This window comes from Bos taurus, chromosome 6 (assembly GCF_002263795.3).
Source record: "Bos taurus isolate L1 Dominette 01449 registration number 42190680 breed Hereford chromosome 6, ARS-UCD2.0, whole genome shotgun sequence".
NCBI classification, from domain to species: Eukaryota; Metazoa; Chordata; class Mammalia; order Artiodactyla; family Bovidae; genus Bos; species Bos taurus.
The window spans coordinates 78566195-78587065 of NC_037333.1; positions in this window are offsets into that span (position 1 = coordinate 78566195).

Below are 20871 nucleotides of genomic sequence, written 5' to 3' on the forward strand. Positions count from 1 at the left end.
AAAAATGACTGACATGACCCAAAACTTCTGAATTTGTATGCATTGAAATTACTGTTCAAGATATAGTGGAGAAGGGATGGAAGAATTAATCAATTTTATTAATATGATATTTTAAAAAGTGTACTTTTTCTTCATTTTTAGGACCGATATATCATATCTGACACATTTATTTGTGCCCTTCACAGTGAGTTACATTTCATCTTTTCGGTTATTGGCATAAGGAAAAAGAGATAGCATTGCTGAGGGCTGTTAACAGTTTCATGTTTTTTAGCTGTGACTCAACATCCCTATTATATAACCTCAGCTTCTGACTTTTCAACATTTATCATACATTTGCAGCAGAATTCGGAGAGGTCACATTTATTCTTCTTTGATCACAGATGATTACCTGGAAAGATCATTCTTCTCATGAATCAACATGGAATATATCCTGAAATATTTAATCTGTGATAAACATATTTTCACATAATAAATATACTTAAACAGTAATAAAATTATGATCTTTACCAAATCATGATATCCTTTGACTCATTTTATTTATGTACACAACTATACAGTGGAAGTGAGAAATAGATTGAAGGGACTAGCTCTGATAGACAGACAGGCTGATGAAATATAGACAGAGGTTCATGACATTGTATAGGAGACAGGAATCAAGACCATCCCCAAGAGAAATAAATGCAAAAAACCAAAATGGCTGTCTCAGGAGACCTTACAAAGAGCTGTAAAAAGAAGAGAAGTGAAAAGCAAAAGAGAAAAGGAAAGATATAACCATTTGAATGCAGAGTTCCAAAGAATAACAAGGAGACATAAGAAATCCTTCCTCAGCAATCAATGCAAAGAAATAGAGGAAAACAACAGAATGGGAAAGACTAGAGATCTTTTCAAGAAAATTAGAGATCCCAAGGGAACATTTCATGCAAAGATGGGCTCGATAAAGGACAGAAATGGTATGGACCTAACAGAAGCAGAAGATATGAAGAAGAGGTTGCAAGAATACACAGAAGAATGGTACAAAAAACATCTTCATGACCTAGATAATCAAGATGGTGTGATAACTCACCTAGAGCCAGACATCCTGGAATGTGAAGTGGGCCTTAGAAAGCATCACTATGAACAAAGCTAGTGAAGGTGATGGAATTCCAGTTGAGCTATTTCAAATCCAAAAAGATGATGCTGTGAGAGTGCTGCACTCAATATGCCAGCAAATTTGGAAAACTCAACAGTGGCCACAGGACTGTAAAAGGTCAGTTTTCATTCCAATCCCAAAGAAAGGCAATGCCAAAGAATGCTAAAACTACCACACAATTACACTCATCTCACATGCTAGTAAAGTAATGCTCAAAATTCTCCAAGCCAGGCTTCAGCAATATGTGAACCGTGAACTTCCAGATGGTGGTTTTAGAAAGCTGGTTTTATAAAAGGCAGAGGAACCAGAGATCAAATTGCCAACATCTGATGGATCATCGAAAAAGTAAGAGAGTTCCGGAAAAACATCTATTTCTGCTTTATTGACTATGCCAAAGCCTTTGACTGTGTGGATCACAATAAACTGTGGAAAATTCTGAAAGAGATGGGAATACCAGACACCTGACCTGCCTCTTAAGAAACCTATATGCAGGTCAGGAAGCAACAGTTAGAAGTGGACACGGAACAATGGAGTGGTTCCAAATAGGAAAAGGATTACATAAAGGCTGTATATTGTCACCCTGCTTATTTCACTTATATGCAGAGTACTTCATGAGAAATGCTGGACTGGAAGAAGCACAAGCTGGAATCAAGATTGCCAGGAGAAATATCAATAACCTCAGATATGCAGATGACACCACCCTTATGGCAGAAAGTGAAGAGGAACTAAAAAGCCTCTTAATGAAAGTGAAAGAGGAGAGTGAGAAAGTTGGCTTAAAGCTCAACATTCAGAAAACTAACATCATGGCATATGGTCCCATCACTTCATGGCAAATAGCTGGGGAAACAGTGGATACAGTGGCTGACTTTATTTTTTGGGGCTCCAAAATCACTGCACATGGTGACTGCAGCCATGAAATTAAAAGATGCTTTCTCCTTGGAATGAAAGTTATGACCAAACTGGACAGCATATTAAAAAGCAGAGACATTACTTTGCCTACAAAGGTCCATCTAATCAAAGCTATGGTTTTTCCAGTAGTCATGTATGGATGTGAGAGTTGGACTCTAAAGAAAGCTGAGCTTCAGAGAATTGATGCTTTTATACTGTGATGTTGGAGAAGACTCTTGAGAGTTCCTTGAACTGGAAGGAGATCCAACCAGTTCGTCCTAAATGAGATCAGTCCTGCGTGTTCCTGGAAGGACTGATGTTGTACCTGAAATTCCAATACTGTGGCCACCTGATGCGAAGAGCTGACTCATTTGAAAAAAAACCCTGATGCTGGGAAAGATTGAAGGCAGCAGGAGAAGGGGACGACAGAGGATGAGATGGTTGGATGGCATCACCGATTTAACTGACATGAGTTTGGGTGAACTCTGGGAGTTGGTGATGGACAGTGAGGCCTGGTGTGCTGTGGTTCATGGGGTCACAAAGAGTTGGACATTACTGAGTGATTGAACTGAACTGATACAACTATACATTCTGCAAACTATACGTGCATATTTTATGTCTTAAAAAATATTCTTTTAGAAACTGTTACATAACTGAATATCCTTATGTTAGTATAAAAAGAAGATTTTTACTTTTACCAATGGATATAGGTTTTAAGTCCGGTTAAAAAATAGAGAAAGGACATTTCTGTTTGTTTTGCTCTGTCCAGTCACTGTATATAGCATCTTTACTTCTGTGGTGCTATTCTCATTGATGTTACAAGAGTTGAACTGAATCTAGCAACTTTTGTAAAAGAAGAGATATTGTTTGTACTTTTGTAACAATTATCTTATGGAAACAATATACTATTAGTATGTTTTTAAGTATGCAAATAAAATATTTTATCAGTTCCAAAAATTTTTTCCATTATGATTCCAGATTTTGAGTCTATGATATAATAGGTCAAACTTTAATTATCAAGTGGACAGAATCTGCAAGAAATAGGAAATAGAAACTTAGGTTTTATGATGATTTTAAGCTCTGCCATCGAACACATTACATGCCACTACTGTCTTAAACTAAGAGCACTCATTTCATAAGTCTCTATTATTTGATCCACAAGCAAGAATAGTTTGCAGGAGTTTAAAACTTGTTTCAGTAAAATAAGCTACATGCTTTTAATTTTTTTCTGATTTTAAAATAAAAAAGTAAAAATTACCTTTTTATTTACGAGTGTGCTTGCTAAAAAACTTCACATGTGTCACAGAAAGTTGCACAAAAACTCATTGAGAGTTGTCATTTTTTTTTTTTTTAAGAGCATTAACTTATTAGAAATCCCAAGTTATCTGTCTTACAGGCTAACTTGCATCTGGTCTGGCAAATTGCCTTTTCATGGTATCATTCACTTGGTTTTTCTATTTATCATATTTCCTATAAAATGGCAGAATATAACTAGAGATTTGATTAGAGTTATAATCAACTTTGGGGGATAAGAATAATAATTATTCTTTGTACTTCCTATTGTGCTACATTATGAAACATAAAATGGCAGTTGTTCCATCTTTATTAAGGTAAGCATTATTTTGTGGATGAAGTGCTGTAGCCCAATCACTCCACTGCAAAATTTCTTCACTAAATTTTCACAGAATCATTTAATATTATATTGACTATTGTTTAGATTCATTGTTCCATTATATGTTGTAAAATGTTAACATTTTAATTCTACTTTTAATTCTGAATTTATTAGATAAATTTTTCTGTAAAGAAAAATTTCCCATTTTAATCAACCAGTTCTGCTTAAATAAAATCATTAGAGATAGATGAGATAATGCTTGATTATATTCTTATATTGTCAATTTTCAGATTAATGCATTGCTGCCCTAACAACCTCTAATACCATATTGTTATGTATTTATGTCTTAAATATAAATTATAATCTCTCTGGTTCTCAAACTATGTCAAAATGGGGCAGGGACAGAGCCTTTGAGGTGCAGGTTTGATCCCTGGTCAGGAAGATCCCCTGGAGTAGGGCATGGAAGTTCAGTTCAGTTTAGTCACTCAACTGTGTCCAACTCTTTGTGACCCTATGGACTGCAGCACACCAGGCTTCCCTGTCCATCTCCAACTCCCAGAACTTGCTCAAACTTATGTCCATTGAATCCATGATGCCATCCAACCATCCTCTGTCATCCTCTTCTCCTCCTGCCTTCAGTCTTTCCCAGCATCAGGGTATTTTCCAATGAGTTGGTTCTTCACATCAGGTGGCCAAAGTATTGGAATTTCAGCTTCAGCATCAGTCCTTCTAATGAATATTCAGGACTGATTTCCTTTAGGATGGACTGTTTGGATCCCCTCGAGGTCCAAGGGACTCTCAAGAGACTTCTCCAACACAAAAGCATCAATTCTTCAGCAGTCAGCTTTCTTTAGAGTCCAACTGTCACATCCATACATGACCACTGGAAAAACCATAGCTTTGACTAGATGGACCTTTGTTGGCAAAGTAATGTTTCTGCTTTTTAACATGCTGTCTAGGTTTTATGACATGCTCATAACTTTTCTTCCAAGGAGCAAGAGTCTTAATTTCATGGCTGCAATCACCATCTGCAGTGATTTTGAAGCCCAAAAAGTAAAATCTGACACTGTTTCCATTGTTTCCCCATCTATTTGCCATTAAGTGATGGGACTGGATGCTATGATCTTCATTTCCTGAATACTGAGTTTTTAGCCAACATTTTAATTCTCCTCTTTCACTTTCATCAAGAAGCTCTTTAGTTTTTCTTCACTTTCTGCCATAAGGGTGCTGTCATCTATATATCTGAGGTTATTGATATTTCTGCTGGCAATCTTGATTCCAGCTTGTGCTTCATCCATCCCAGCATTTTTCATGATGTATTCTGCATATAAGGTAAATAAGCAGGATGAAAATATACAGCCTTGACATACTCTTTTCCTGATTTGGAACCAGTCTGTTGTTCCTTGTCCAGTTCTAACTGTTGCTTCTGGACCTGCGTATGCGTTTCACAGGAGGCAGGTCAGGTGATTTGGTATTTCCATCTCTTTCAGAATTTTCCACAGTTTATTGTGATCCACACAGCCAAAGGCTTTTGCATAGTCAGTTGTTTTCCTGGAATTCTCTTGCCTTTTCTATGATCCAGTGGATACTGGCAATTCAGTATCTTGTTCCTCTGCCTTCTCTAAATCCACCTTGAACATCTGGGAGTTCTCAGTTCACTGAGAACTGTTGAAGCCTAGCTTGGAGAATTTTGAGCATTACTTTGTTAGCATGTGAAATGAGTACAATTTGTAGTTTGAACATATTTTGGCATTGCTCTTCTTTGTGATTGGAATGAAAACTGATCTCTTCCAGTTCTGTGGCCACTGCTAAGTTTTTCAAATTTTCTGACATATTAAGTGCAGCACTTTAATAGTATCATCTTTTTTTTTTTTTTTTTGAAACAGCTCAGCTGGAATTCCATCACCTCCACTATCTTTGCTCATAGTGATGCTTCCTAAGGCCCACTTGACTTCATATTCCAGGATGTCTGGCTCTAGGTGAGTGATCACACCATCGTGGTTATCTGGGTCATTAAAAATCTTTTTTGTATAGTTCTTCTGTTTCTTCTTGTCACTTACCTCTTTTTAATCCCCTCTGCTTCTGTTAGGTCCATACTGTTTCTGTCTTTTACTGTGCCCATCTTTGCATGAAATGTCCCCTTGGTATCTCTAATTTATGATAGTCTGTTAAGTTTGCAGTACTATATCAGTGCTTCTCTGGTGACTCAGCAGGTAAAGAATCTTCTGGCAATGCAGGAGATGCAGGTTCAATCCCTGGATCAGGATGATTCCCTGAAGAAGGAAATAGCAACCCACTCCAGTTTTCTTTCCTGAAAAATCCAATGATCATAGGAGCCTGATGGGCTAAAATCCACAGGGCCTCAGAGTCAGACATGACTGAGTACACGTGCACACACACTCAATACCTTAATCAAAAAATAATTCTCTTGAAAAAATGGTGCCAATGGATTTGCTCAATGCAGCATTGCTACAAACCTTCAACTTATAAAATCTACAATTGAAAGAAGGTGATCAAAAGGTACAAAATTCCAGTCATAAGATAAATAACCTCTAGGTATATAATGTGTAATGTCAATGTGATAGCTATAGCTGTATAATAGACGGTAAATGGTTAAGAGAGTAAATGCTGAGTTCTCATAACAAGGAGAAAATATATTTATTTTAATTTTTTTCCTTTTATTTAAATTTTTATGAGAAGATGGATGGAGCTGTACTTACTATAGTAATTATTTTTAACATATGTAAGTCAAATATCATGCTGTACCTATACAGTGATGTATGTAAATGATTTCTCAATAATACTGATAGGGGCCTGGAGAAGATTATATAAGTGTAAAAGTCTCTAGCAACACTGATCTAGAAGAATTAAGAGGACATGAGTTATTCTTAGTGAATGAATAATGGAGCTATGCTACTGCTCTTACAGACATTAAAAAGGTTCAGTTCAGTTCAGTCACTCTGTCATGTCCGACTCTTTGCGACCTCATGAATCACAGCACACTAGGCCTTCCTGTCCATCACCAACTTTCGGAGTTCACTCAGACTCATGTCCATCGAGTCAGTGATGCCATCCAGCCATCTCATCCTCTGTCGTCCCCTTCTCCTCCTGCCCCCAATCCCTGCCAGCATCAGAGTCTTTTCCAATGAGTCAACTCTTCGCATTAGGTGGCCAAAGTACTGGAGTTTCAGCTTCAGCATCAGTCCTTCCAAAGAAATTCCAGGGCTAACCTCCTTCAGAATGGACTGGTTGGATCTCCTTGCAGTCCAAGGGACTCTCAAGAGTCTTCTCCAACACCACGGTTCAAAAGCATCAATTCTTCGGTGCTCAGCTTTCTTCACAGTCCAACTCTCACATCCATACATGATCACTGGAAAAACCATAGCCTTGATTAGACGGACCTTTGTTGGCAAAATAATGTCTCTGCTTTTCAATATGCTATCTAGGTTGGTAATAACTTTTCTTCCAAGGAGTACATGTCTTTTAATTTCATGGCTGCAGTCACTATCTGCAGTGATTTTGGAGCCCCCAAAAATAAAGTCTGACACTGTGTCCACTGTTTCCCCATCTATTCCCCATGAAGTGATGGGACCGGATGCCATGATCTTCGTTTTCTGAATGTTGAGATTTAAGCCAACTTTTTCCTTCTTTCACCTTCATCAAGAGGCTTTTTAGTTCCTCTTCACTTTCTGCCATAAGGGTGGTGTCATCTGCATATCTGAGGTTATTGATATTTCTCCCGGCAATCATGATTCCAGCTTGTGCTTCTTCCAGCCCAGCATTTCTCATGATGTACTCTGTGTAGAAGTTAAATAAGCAGGGTGACAATATACAGCCTTGACGTACTCCTTTTCCTATTTGGAACCAGTCTGTTGTTCCATGTCCAGTTCTAACTATTGCTTCCTGACCTGCATATAGGTTTCTCAAGAGGCAGATCAGGTGGTCTGGTATTTCCGTCTCGTTCAGGATTTTCCACAGTTGATTGTGATCCACACAGTCAAAGGCTTTGTCATAGTCAATAAAGCAGAAATAGATGTTTTTCTAGGTAAGAGGATATAAAAATTTCATGCAAGCCAACTTAAAAATTTATATGTAATAGACAAATTCTTAGAAAAAAAAACTTTATAAAGCTGTTAGACATTTTAAAATGTCTGAAAATTCCAGTATTGATATAAAAAACTGAATCTTAATAAATATGATAATACTGGGTGGTGATGGTATTTGAAGAACCTGTTAGACCTTGGCTTCAACTTTTATATTGTGGGATTTTAATTCACCTAAAACCTGGATTCTCTCCCCATTTCTTATTTTTCTTGACAAGAGAAGGAAATACCTAACAGAGGAGTTGAAAGATGGAACTAGGCAAGCTCACTTTAGTTTTTGCTCCCCTTTATTCTGTTCTGACTTCCTGCTGAGATGACGACTTCTAGTCTGTTCTTTTCTCTGCAGTTAATAGACTTCTTGCTTTTCCTGAGGAGATCTACAATTGTCCAGTGATATCTGTAAGTAGGAAGGCAAACTGTCCCCTGGGACAAAACATTAGCCAGGCTGTCAATCTGAAAACCTTTTCACTGACTGACTATACCAATAATAAAAGTCATATTTAGAGGGTTTCTCTGGTAACTCAGCTGGTAAGGAATTTGCCTGCAATGCAGGAGACCACGGTTTGATTCCTGGGTCAGGAAGATCCACTGGAGAAGGGATATACTACTCACTCCCCTATTCTTGGGCTTCCCTGGTGGCTCAGCTGGTAAAGAATCCTCCTGCAATGCTCAAGACCTAGGTTTGATCCCTGGATTGGGAAGATCCCCTGGAGAAGGGAACAGTTACCCACTCCAGTATTCTGGAGAATTCCATGGACTGTATAGTCCATGAGGTTGCAAGAGATCAGACATGAAAAAACGTTGGCAAAACTGTCAGGTTGAAAACTTTTCACTCACTGACTATATCAATAAAGAAGTCATATTTAGAGCTTCATCTGCCTTAAAAAATAAGATATGTAAACTAATACATCTGAAAAATAGTATCAAAATTACATAACAAAAAATAATAAGAAAAGAATCTGTCAGCAAAAGACACAGTCTAATATAAAAATAGGCAAAATACATAAATCGGCATTTAACAGCATAGAAAACTTAAGTGGCGATCTGTTAGAACTACTAATAGTAGTAATACTGTCAGTTACCAGGTAAATGCAAAGTATTTCCACAATATGAAACCATGTTATTGCATCTAGATAACTAAACATTAATAAATTGGACCTTATCAGATGTTAGTGAGAATATGAACTGTGGTACACAGTGTTGAGCTATACATACACACATATCTGCTGTGAGGTATCCCTCTGCAAGGTAGAATAAAGCAAACATTCCTTTCCTGTTAAAATAGGTATAGTGAAAGAACTTATTTTGGCCTATGAGATATGAATGTAATTTGAGATTGGGTATACTCCATGTACTAGATCTTTGGAGTGATATTATCACTGAGTAACATCTACAGCAATACTATGACAGAAATGTAATGTGAAAGTTCTAAGCTGCTGATATGGGGGCATGATTTGTTATTTTTGCATTAAGTGATTAGATTAATGACTGCCAATGAGTCATGCCTTCTAGTGTCGATACTCTTGTGTAGTTCCCTTCCAGATTACTCAAGGCATGTCTACTTTACTTACTTTGACCAATGGGAAATCAACAAGTATGAGGCTTGATAAGGCTTTAATTATTGCAACACTGCAATATTTTGAAAAAACATGGTCTATCTTCCTTAAGGATTTGGCCCCATGTAGAAAGAGACCACCTTAGAGGGAGAAGTCAGCCATCTCACCTGTTTCAGACATTTGAGCTGAGAAACAAGATATGAGAATGAGGCCATTTTCATAATGTAATTTTATTATAATAGGAAATGAAAAAAATAATTGAACTTTTAAAGCTCAATATAGAAACATATATTAAAGTCAATAAATTTATCTACATTTTTACCAGTTTTCTATATTGATCTGACTATTTATACATGTAATGTTGTATATAATTTTAAGTATTGTGCTTATAAACTAAAAGCTACAAATATCAACAGGGAAATTTAATACCACAGAAATGGGGTGATAAAATGTTCATTATTGAAAGACTCAATACTGCTAAGAAGAGGTTAAATGTTATCCCACTCAAAATACTAATTGCTTTTTTGAAGATGAAAAGCTGATTTTAAAATGTGTATGTACAGAGGAGTCTGGTGGGCTACAGACCATGGGGTAGCAAGAGTCGGACATGACTTAGAGACTAAACAACAATAAAAGACAGAGTATCTAGAATAGCCACAACAATATGAAAGACATAAGATTTTGGAAGGGATTGTACACATATTTTTGACATTCAGAGCAAGACTGTGTTTATTAAGTCACTGTGGTATTGGTTAGTGGACAGACTTACAGATCAAATTAACAGAGAGTTCAGAAATAGATTTCTATGGTCAGTTTTTTTCAAAAAAGTAGTCAAGTAAAGTGCTTAATGAATAAAATGTCAAAATGATTATTTTTGTGTTACTAGGATTTGTCATTTTTTAGTCACTTAGTCATGTCCAACTATTTGTGACCCCATGGGCTGCAGCATGCCAGGCTTCTCTGTACTTCATCATCTCCAAGAGTTACTCAAACTCGTGTCCACTGAGTCCATGATGCTAACCAACCATCTCATCCTCTGTCGTTCCCTTCTCCTCCTGCCTTCTATATTTCCCAACATCAGGATCTTTCCCATGAGTTGGCTCTTTATATCATGTGGCCAAAGTATTAGAACTTCAGCATCAGTCCTTCCAATGAATATTCAGAATTGATTTCCTTCAGGATTGATTGGTTTGCACTCATTGGAGTACAAGGGACTCTCAAGAGTTTTCTCCATAGTCACAGCTGGAAAACATCAGTTCTTTGGTGCTTATCCTTATTTATGGTCCAATTCTCACATGTGTACTAACTACTAGAAAACCATAGCTTTGACTAGATGGACCTTTGTTAGCAAAGTAATGTCTCCGCTTTTTAATACACCTTCTAGGTTTGTCATAGCTTTTCTTCCAAGGAACAAGTGTCTTTTAATTTCATGGCTGCAGTCACCAACTGCAATGATTTTGGAGCCCAAGAAAATAAAGTCTGTCACTGTTTCCATTGTTTCCCCATCTATTTTCCATGAAATGGTGGGACCAGATGCAATGATTTCAGTGTTTTGAAGGTTGAGTTTTCAGCAGCTTTTTCACTCTCCTCTTTCCCATTCATAAAGAGGCTCTTTAGTATCTCTTTGTTTTCTGTCATTAGGGTGATGCCATCTGCATATTTGAGGTTACTGATATTTCTCCTGGCAGTCTTGATTTCAACTTGTGCTTCAGCCAGCCCAGAATTTCACATGATATACGTCACATATAAGTTAAATAAACAGGGTGACAATATACCGATATGATGTACTCCTTTCCCAGTTTTGAACTAGTCTCTTGTTCCATGTCCAGTTCTGCTATTGTTTCTTGAGCATCATACATGTTTCTCAGGAGACAAGTAAAGTGGTCTGGTATTCCCATCTCTTTAAGATATTTCCACAGTTTGTTGTGATCCACATAGTCAAAGGTTTTAGTGTAGTCAATGAAACAGAAATAGATTTTTTTTTTCTGGAATTCTCTTGCTTTTTCTATGATCCAATTGATGTTGGCAATTTCATCTCTGGTTCCTCTGCCTTTTCTAAATCCAGCTTGTACATCTGGAAGTTCTTGGTTCACATACTGTTGAAGCCTAGCTTGTACGATTTTGATCATGCCCTTTCTTGCATGTTAAATGGGTATGATTGTGCAGTATTTGAGCAATCTTTGGCATTGCCCTTATTTGGGATTGTAATGAAAATTGACCATTTCCAGTCCTGTGAGCACTGCTGAGTTTTCTATACTTGCTGGCATATTGAGTGCAGCACTTTAACAACATCATCTTTTAGGATTTGATATAGCTCAGCTGGAATTCCATCACCTCCACTAGCTTTGTTTGTAGTGATGCTTTGAAAGGCCCACTTGACTTTATGCTCCATGATATCTGTCTGTAGGTGATTGATCTCACCATCATGGTTGCTCAGATGATTAAAATATTTTTTGTTTAGTTTTTCTGTGTATTCTTGTTAGTTCTTCTTAATCTCTTCTACTTCCATTAGGTCCATTCTGTTTCTGTCCTTTATTGTGCTGGTCTTTGCATGAAATACTCCTTTGGTATTTCTAATCTTCTTGAAGAGAACTCTAGTCTTTCCCATTCTATTATTTTCCTCTATTTCTTTGCATTTTTCACTTAGGAAGATTTTCTTATTTCTTCTTGTTATTTCTTGAAACTGCATTCAGAGGTGTATATGCTTACTCTTCTCCTTTATCTTTCAATTATCTTCTTAGCTGTTTGTAGGGCTTCTCAGACAACTATTTTGGCTTTTTGCATTTCTTTTTCTTGGGAATGGTTTTGATCCCTGCCTCTTGTACAGTATTCTAAACTTCCATCAATACTTCTTCAGACACTCTGTTTATCAGATCTAATGCCTTGAATCTATTTGTCACTTCCACTATGTAATCATTAGGGATTTGATTTAGGCCATACCTGAATGGTCTAGTGGTGTTCCCTACTTTCTTCAATTTATGTCTGAATTTTGCAATTAAGGAGTTCATTATCTGAGCCACAGTCAGCTACTGGTCTTTTTTCTACTGACTCTATAGAGTTTCTCCATCTTTGGCCACAGAGAACATAATCACTCTTATTTTGGTATTGACCATCTGGTGATGTCCATGTACAGAGTCGTTTCTTGTGTTGTTGGAAGAGGGTGTTTGCTATGACCATTGTGTTCTCTTGGCAAAACTCTGCTAACTGTTGCTCTGCTTCATTCTGTACTCTAAGGCCAATCTTGCCTGTTAGTCCAGGGATCTCTTGACTTCCTACTTTCACATTTCAGTCCTCTGTGGTGAAAATGGCATCCTTTTCTTTGTGTTCTAGAAAATCTTGTAGTCCTTCATAGAATTGTTCAGCTTCTTCAGCATTAGTATTGGGGCATAGACTTGGATTACTGTAATAGTGAATAGTTTTCCTTGAGAACAATCAGAGATCATTTTGTCGTTTTTGAGATTGCATCCAAATATTGCATTTTGGACTCTTTTGTTGACTATGAGGGCTGCTAGATTTCTTCTAAGAAATTCTTGCCCACATTAGTAGATATAACGGTCATCTGAATTAAATTTGTCCATTCCAGTCCATTTTAGTTCACTGATTCCTAAAATGTCGATGTTCACTCTTGCCATCTCTTGTTTGACCACTTCCAATTTACCTTGATTCCTGGGCCTACTTTCCAGGTTCCTATGCAGTATTTTTCTTTATAGCATTGGACTTTACTTTCACCACCAGACACATCCACAACTGGATGATGTTATCACTTTGGCTTAGCCTTTTCATCCCTTCTGGAGCTATTTTTCCATTCTTCTCCAGTAGCATATTTGGTGCCTGCCACCCTTGGAAGTTCATCTTTCAGTGTCCTATCTTTTTGTCTTTTCATACTGTTCAGGGGGTTCTTAAGGCAAGAATACAGAAGTGATTTGCCATTCCTTTATCTAGTGGAAAATGTTTTGTTAGAACTCTCCACCATGACTGTCTTTCTTGGGTGGTGCTACATAGCATGGCTCATAGTTTCTTTGAGTTACACAAAGCTATAATCCATGTGATCAGTTTGGTTAGTTTTCTGTCATTATGGTTTTCATTCTGCCTTCTGATGGATGAGGATAAGAGGCTTATGGAATCTCCCTGATGGGAAGAACTGGCTTTAGGTAAAACTGGGTCTTGCTCTTGTGGGCAAGGCCATGCTGGGTAAATCTTTAATCAAGTTTTCTGCTGATGGGTGGGTGAGTAGGGCTGTGTTCTCTCCCTGTAGTTGACAATAAAAGGTTAAAAAAAATAAACATTCTTGGCTTGAGAAAAACTAGGTTTTAAATTCGAAAAATTAAAAAACAGATTTGATTTAAAACACAAGTAATTGTTATATTTATCAGTAAGTTCAAATAATCTTTTAAAACTTGTATTTCAAAAATACTTCTGCAGACTACAGAGGGCAAGGGTAATAAAATCCTACACAATTTGCAGTGCAGCCAAGGAGGAGGTGCAAACAGAAAACCTCCTATAGGCTTTTACAATTTGTCTTCAGAGACTATATACTTCCTAGATTCCCAGCAATCATTCCCCTAGCTGCTGGAGATGTTGGGTGCTAAAATCTCCCTGATGGGTCCCTCTCAGAGAAATGCCTTGAGCTAAACAATCTGCATCAATGATTCATTGGTTTGGGAATATAAAAGTCTTGCCTCCAAGCCTCAGAGCAGGGTAACTCTGCAGTGTCTGCAGTGTCCAGCCAGCTCCAGAGCTCCTTGAGTTTCCTTTACGCCTTCATGGTGTCAACTCTGACTACCTGCCCAAGTAAATCCTCTATATGCAACTCCAATTGAACTTTATTCAAAACAAACTCTATCCTGGGGGAAAAAAAAAAAGGTTCAAATCTCAATTCGTATGTCTTACTATTCACAGATCAGTTACACTTTTAAGCAACTGTGAGTTAAAAGATGAATATATAACTCTCCCACTCCATGTATAGCTTTTTGCTTCTAGACAACAGTGGCTTAATTTTTGTTACCATTTGTTCTCAGTTCTTTATGTAACTACTTAATATCACAGTTCAGTGTTTCTAGGCAAACAGCCAGATTACAAGGCTAGCTATAGATTTTTAACATTATCCTCCCCCAAGACAAATATACTTAAATAAGTATTTAATTGAATTAATTAGAAAATCATCACTAGTTTAAGTAACCTCTTTGTTTTCAGCATTGGCAAAAAACCCAACATTTACAAACTGAACTAAATGTGTGTTACCAAAAATTCTGAAAGAGATGGGAATACCAGACCACCTGGCCTGCCTCTTGAGAAATCTATATACAGGAAGTAACACTTTGAACCAGACATGGAACAACAGATTGGTTCAAAATATGTGAAGGAGTATGCCACGGCTATATATTGTCACCCTGCTTATTTAACTTATATGCAGAGTACATCATGAGAAACCCTGGGCTGGATGAAGCACAAGCTGGAATCAAGATTGTCAGGAGAAATATCAATAACCTCAGATATGCAGATGATACCACTCTTATGGCAGAAAGTGAAGAAGAACTAAAGAGCCTCTTGATGAAAGTGAAAGGAGAGTGAAAAAGTTGGCTTAAAGCTCAACATTCAGAAAATGAAGATCATGGCATCCTGTCCCATCACTTCATGGCAAATAGGTGGGGAAACAGTGGAAACAGTGGCTGACTTTATTTTTTGGGGCTCCAAAATCACTGCAGATGGTGATTGCAGCCATGAAATTAAAAGACGCTTACTTCTTGGAAGGAAAGTTATGACCAACCTAGACAGCATACTAAAAAGCAGAAACATTACTTTGTCCCCAAAGGTCCGTCTAGTCAAGGCTATGGTTTTTCCAGTAGTCATATATGGATGTGAGAGTTGGACTATAAAGAAAGCTGAGTGCTGAATAATTGATGCTTTTGAACTGTGGTGTTGGAGAAGACTCTTGAAAGTCCCTTGGACTGCAAGGAGATCCAGCCAATCCATTCTAAAGGAGATCAGTCCTGGATGTTCATTAGTAGGACTGATGTTGAAGCTGAAACTCCAGTACTATGTACACCTGATGTGAAGAGCTGACTCATTTAAAAATACCCTGATGCTGGGAAAGTTTGAGGGCAGGAGGAGAAGGAGACGACAGAGGATGAGATGGTTGGATGACATCACCGACTCAATGGACATGGGTTTGGGTGGATTCCAGGAGTTGGTGACGGACAGAAAGGCCTGGAGTGCTGTGGTTCATGGAGTCGCAAAGACTTGGACATGGCTGAGCAACTGAACTGAACTGAACCAGGAGTAGGGCAACATAAATCCAACTCAAAATGTTAGCTATAAATGAAGTGTTGTTAAGAGAATCATAAAGTTACACATATAGATAGCAGATGAAGATATATTATATAATATATAAATACAATTGCAACAGAAAGCAAGGGTTTATAATGAAACAAATGTTTATATTTTGCATCTGACATTTTTTAGGAAGCAAAATTTAATTCTACAGGAATTAATGTCTATAACTAAAAGTGCAGTTCTTTATATGTTCTTTTAAGAGCTATGTGTATTAAATGTGTCATTCAACATTATTTAAAATTGTAAAATGTTTTATGCAGATAAGTTTTTAATTTACAAAACTATTATTATTCAATAGCTATAATCTATTTTGGAGAAGGCAATGGCACCCCACTCCAGTACTCTTGCTTGGAGAATCACATGGACAGAGGAGCTTGGTAGGCTGCAGTCCATGGGGTTGTTAAGAGTCAGACACAACTGAGCGACTTCCCTCTCACTTTTCACTTTCAAGCATTGGAGAAGGAAATGGCAACCCACTCCAGAGTTCTTGCCTGGAGAATCCCAGGGACGGGGAGCCTGGTGGGCTGCCGTCTATAGGGTTGCACAGAGTCAGACACGACTGAAGCGACTTAGCAGCATAATCTATTTAATACTATTACACCCAAAACTCTGGTTAAGTTCTACATATATTATTGCTTGTAAAACCAGATTACTATTTCTGATAGTTTAATAATACTCTTTTTTTTAAATTGAAGTATAGTTAGTTTACAATGTTGTATTAGTTTTTGGTAAACAGCAAAATGATTGTTTGTACACACACACACATTCTTTTTCAGATACTTTTCTGTTTATAAGATATTGAATATAGTACCATGTACTCTACAGTAGGATCTTGTTTTTCATTTTAATATAAAGTAGTATGTATCTCTTAATTTCAAATTCCTAGTTTATCCCTATCAGAGAAGGCGATGGCACCCCACTCCAGTACTCTTGCCTGGAAAATCCCATGGATGGAGGAGCCTGGTAGGCTGCAGTCCATGGCATCACGCGAAGAGTTGGACACAACTGAGCGACTTCACTTTCACTTTTCACTTTCATGCATTGGAGAAGGAAATGGCAACCAACTCCAGTGTTCTTGCCTGGAGAATCCCAGGGGACGGGGGAGCCTGGTGGGCTGCCATCTATGGGGTTGCACAGAGTCTGACATGACTGAAGTGACTTAGAAGCAGCAGCAGCAGCAGTTTATCCCTATACCCCGTTTCCCATGCAGTAACCATAAATTTGTTTTTTTATGTCTGTGAACTGTTTCTGTGTGATAAATAAGTTCATTTGTATCATTTTTTAGATTCCACATATAAATGACCTCTTATGATATTTGTGTTTTTAAAATGACTTTCTTGACTTAGTATGATAATCTTCAGGTTCATCCATGTTGCAGTAAATGACATTATTTCATTCTTTTTATGAATGAAATGGCTATATATATATATATATATATATATATATATCATATCTTCTTTATCCATTCATGTGTCAGTTGACACTGAGATTGCTTCCATGTCTTGACAATTGTAAATAGTGCTGCTATGAATATTAGGGTATATGTATCTTTTTTAATTAAAGTTTTCATCTTTTCTGGGTGAATGGTCAAGATTGGGATTTCTGGATTATATTGTAACTCTATATTTATTTTATTTTATTTTTTAAGGAACCTCCAAGCTGTTCTCCATAGTGGCTGTACCAATAATATTCACACCAAGAGTGTAGGATAGTTCCTTTTGCTCAACACTCTCTTTGGCATTTCTTATTTGTAGACTTTTTGACTATGTGCCCAATGTGAGGTGACACTTCACTGTAGTTTTGATTTGCATTTCTCTAATAATTAGCAGTGTTGAGCATCTTTTTTTGTGTGCCTGTTGGTCATCTGTATGTCATCTTTGGAGAAATGTCTATTAAGGTCTTCTGCCTATTTTTTTTTTTTTTTATTCGTTTGTTTGGTTTTTTGATACTGAGTTTTATTCACTGCTTGTATATTTTTGAAATTAATCCCTTGTCCATTGCATTGTTGGCAAATATTTCCTCCCAGTTTGTATGATATCTTTATGTTTCATTTGTGGTTTCCTTTGCTGTGCAAAGCTTTTAGGTTGAATTATGTCCCATTCATTCATTTTTGTTATTTTATTTCCATTACTCTAGGGGATTAATAAAAAAAAATATTGCTGCTACAGTTTATGTCAAAGAGCATGCTGTCTATGTTTTCCTCTAGGAGTTTTATAGTATCCAAGGTCTATAACCCATTTTGAGTTTATTTTTGTGTATGGTGTTAGAGAATGTGCTAATTTCATTTTTTATATGTGACTGTCAAGTATTTCCAGCATTAGTTACTTAAGATAGTGTCTTTTGTTCATTGTATGTTTTTGTTTCCTTTGTCAAAGATAAATTGACCATAGGTACGTGGGTTTATTTCTGGGCTATCTTTTCCGTTCATTGAGCACTATGTTTTTGTGCCAGTGCTATGCTGTTTTGATTACTGTAACTTTGTAGTATTGTCTGAAGTCTGGGGGAGTTGTGCTTACAGCTTTGTTTTTTTCCCCCAGGATTGCTTTGGCAATGCTGGACCTTATTAGTTCCATATAAATTTTAGGACTTTTTCTTGTTGTTCTAGTTCTGTGAAAAATGTCATGGGCAATTTCATAGAGATCACATTAAATCTGTAGATTGCTTTCAATAGTATGGCCATTGTAACAATATTAATTCTTCCAGTCCCAGAGAATGTGATATCTTAACATTTCTTTGAACCATCTTCAGTTTCCTTTAATTGGTGTTCTGTAGTTCTCCGTGTATAAGTCTTCCCCTTCTTGCTCAGGTGTATTCTTAAATTTTGTTTGCTTTTTGATGTGATGTTTAAAAGTTTTTTGTTTTTTTTTTTTTACTTTCTATTTTTGATGGTTTATTGTTAGTGTAAAGAGATACAACAGATTTCTGTATGTTAAACCTAGTACACTGCTACCTTGCTGAATTTGTTTTTCAGCTCTAATAGATTTTGTGTGAAGTTTTTAGTTTTCTATATATGTATAGTATCATGATATCTGCCTACAGTAACAATTTCACCACTTCCCTTCCAATTTGGATACCTTTTATTTCTTATCTGACTGCTATGCCTGAGACTTCCAATCCTGTGTTTAATTAAAGTGGTGAGAGTGGGCATCCTTGTGTTTTTCTAGATTTTAGCAGGAAGGCTTTCATATTTTCACTCTTGAGTGTTATGTTATCTATGGTTTGTCATAAATAACTTTTTTATGTTAAGATATATTCTTTCTATATCCACTTTGGTGAGAGTTGTTACCATGAATCGATGCTGAAATATATCAAATGCTTTTTCTTTATCTATTGAGATGATTATGTGATATTTGTCTTTTCTTTTGTTGACATGGTGTATCACGTTGATTGATTTGTATATGTTGAAGCATCCTTGTGACCCTGAAATGAACCCAGGTATGGTATATGATATATGATTCTTGGTATATGGTATGGTATATGATTCTTTTTATGTACTGTTGGATTCAATTTTCTAAATTTTGCTAAGAATTTTTTCGTCTATATCCATCAAAGATATTGGCTTGTAATTTTTTTTTTCTGGTAGTGTCTTTGTCTGGTTTTGATATCAGAGTGGTAGTAGATTCATGGAATGACTTTGGGAGTGACCCCTGCTCTTCAATGATTTGAAAGTGAGAGGGATAAGTATCAGTTCTTTATATGTTTGATATTTTCCAAGTGAACTCCTTTGATCCTGGCCTTTGTTTGAAGGGAGTTTTTTTGTTTGTTTGTTTTGTTTTTAACAGGTTCTCTTTCACTTTTTGTTTTAAAATGAAGAATAAACAAATAATGAAAATAATTGTAAAATAAGATAATAATAATAAATGGTTAAAAAAGAAAAAGAAAGAAAAAAATTTAAAAAATAAGGTGAAGGGGACAGAAATCCAATTTTGAAAAAAAAAAAAGTTGTATTATCACAAAATAGTTTTGCCATAATGTAATTTTGACTTGAGTTAAGACATTTATTCAAAGACTATTTTGATAGAAAAAGAACTAAAGGGAAGTTTTGTATTTAAGTGCCACTGCATAAAATATTCATTTAACAATTATATATAAGAGAGGTGCTAATAACATTTTTATTTCATAGAAGAGGAAATAGAGCATGAGAGATCTTTTTCATCAGCCCAATATTAAAATACAGTCTGTTCATTCACTCAGTCATGCCTGACTCCTTGCAACCCCACGGACTACATCACACTAGGCTCCCTGTCCATCACCAACTTCTGGAGCTTGTTCAGACACATGTCTGTTGAGTCAGTGATGCCATCCAACCATCTCATTCTCTGTCATCCCCTTCTCCTCCTGACTTCAATCTTCTCCAGCATCAGGGTCTTTTTTAATGAGTCAGCTCTTCACATCAGGTGGCCAAGGTATTGGATATTCAGCTTCAGCATCAGTACTTCCAATGAATATTCAGGATTCATATCCTTTAGGATTGACTGGTTTGATATCCTTGCAGTCCAGGGGACTCTCAAGAGTCTTCTGCAACACTACAATTCAAAAGCATCAATTTTTTGGCACTCAGCTTTCTTTATAGTCCAAATCTCACATACATATATGACTACTGGAAAAACCATAGCTTTGACTAGATGGACCTCTGTTGGCATCTGCTTTTTAATATGCTATTTAGGTTGATCATAGTTTTTCTTCCAAGGAGCAAGCATCTTTTCATTTCATGGCTTCAGTCCCTACCTGCAATGATTTTGGAGCCCAAGAAAATAAAGTATCTCACTGTTTGCATTGTTTCCCCATCTATTTGCCATGAAGTGATGGGACCAGCTGTGATGACCTTAGTTTTTTGAAGGTTGAGTTTTAAGCCAGCTTTTTCACTCTCCTCTTTCACATTCATCAAGAGACTCATTAGTTTCTCTTTGTTTTCTTCCATAGGATGTTGTCATCTGTGTATCTGTGGTTATAGATATTTTTCCTTGCAGTCTTGATTCCAGTTTGTGCTTCAGCCAGCCCAGAATTTCACATGATGTACTCTGCATATAAGTTAAATAAGCAGGTTGACAATATAGAGCCTTGATGTACTCCTTTCCCAATTTGAAGCCAGTCCATTGTTCCATGTCCAGTTTTAATTGTTGCTTCTTGATCTACATACAGATTTCTCAGGAGGCAGGTAAGGTGGTCTGGTAAAAGTCAGAGTCCCACAATGTTTCTGACTACAAAATTGAACACTCACCTCTATGTTACATAATTGCTTATAGAAAA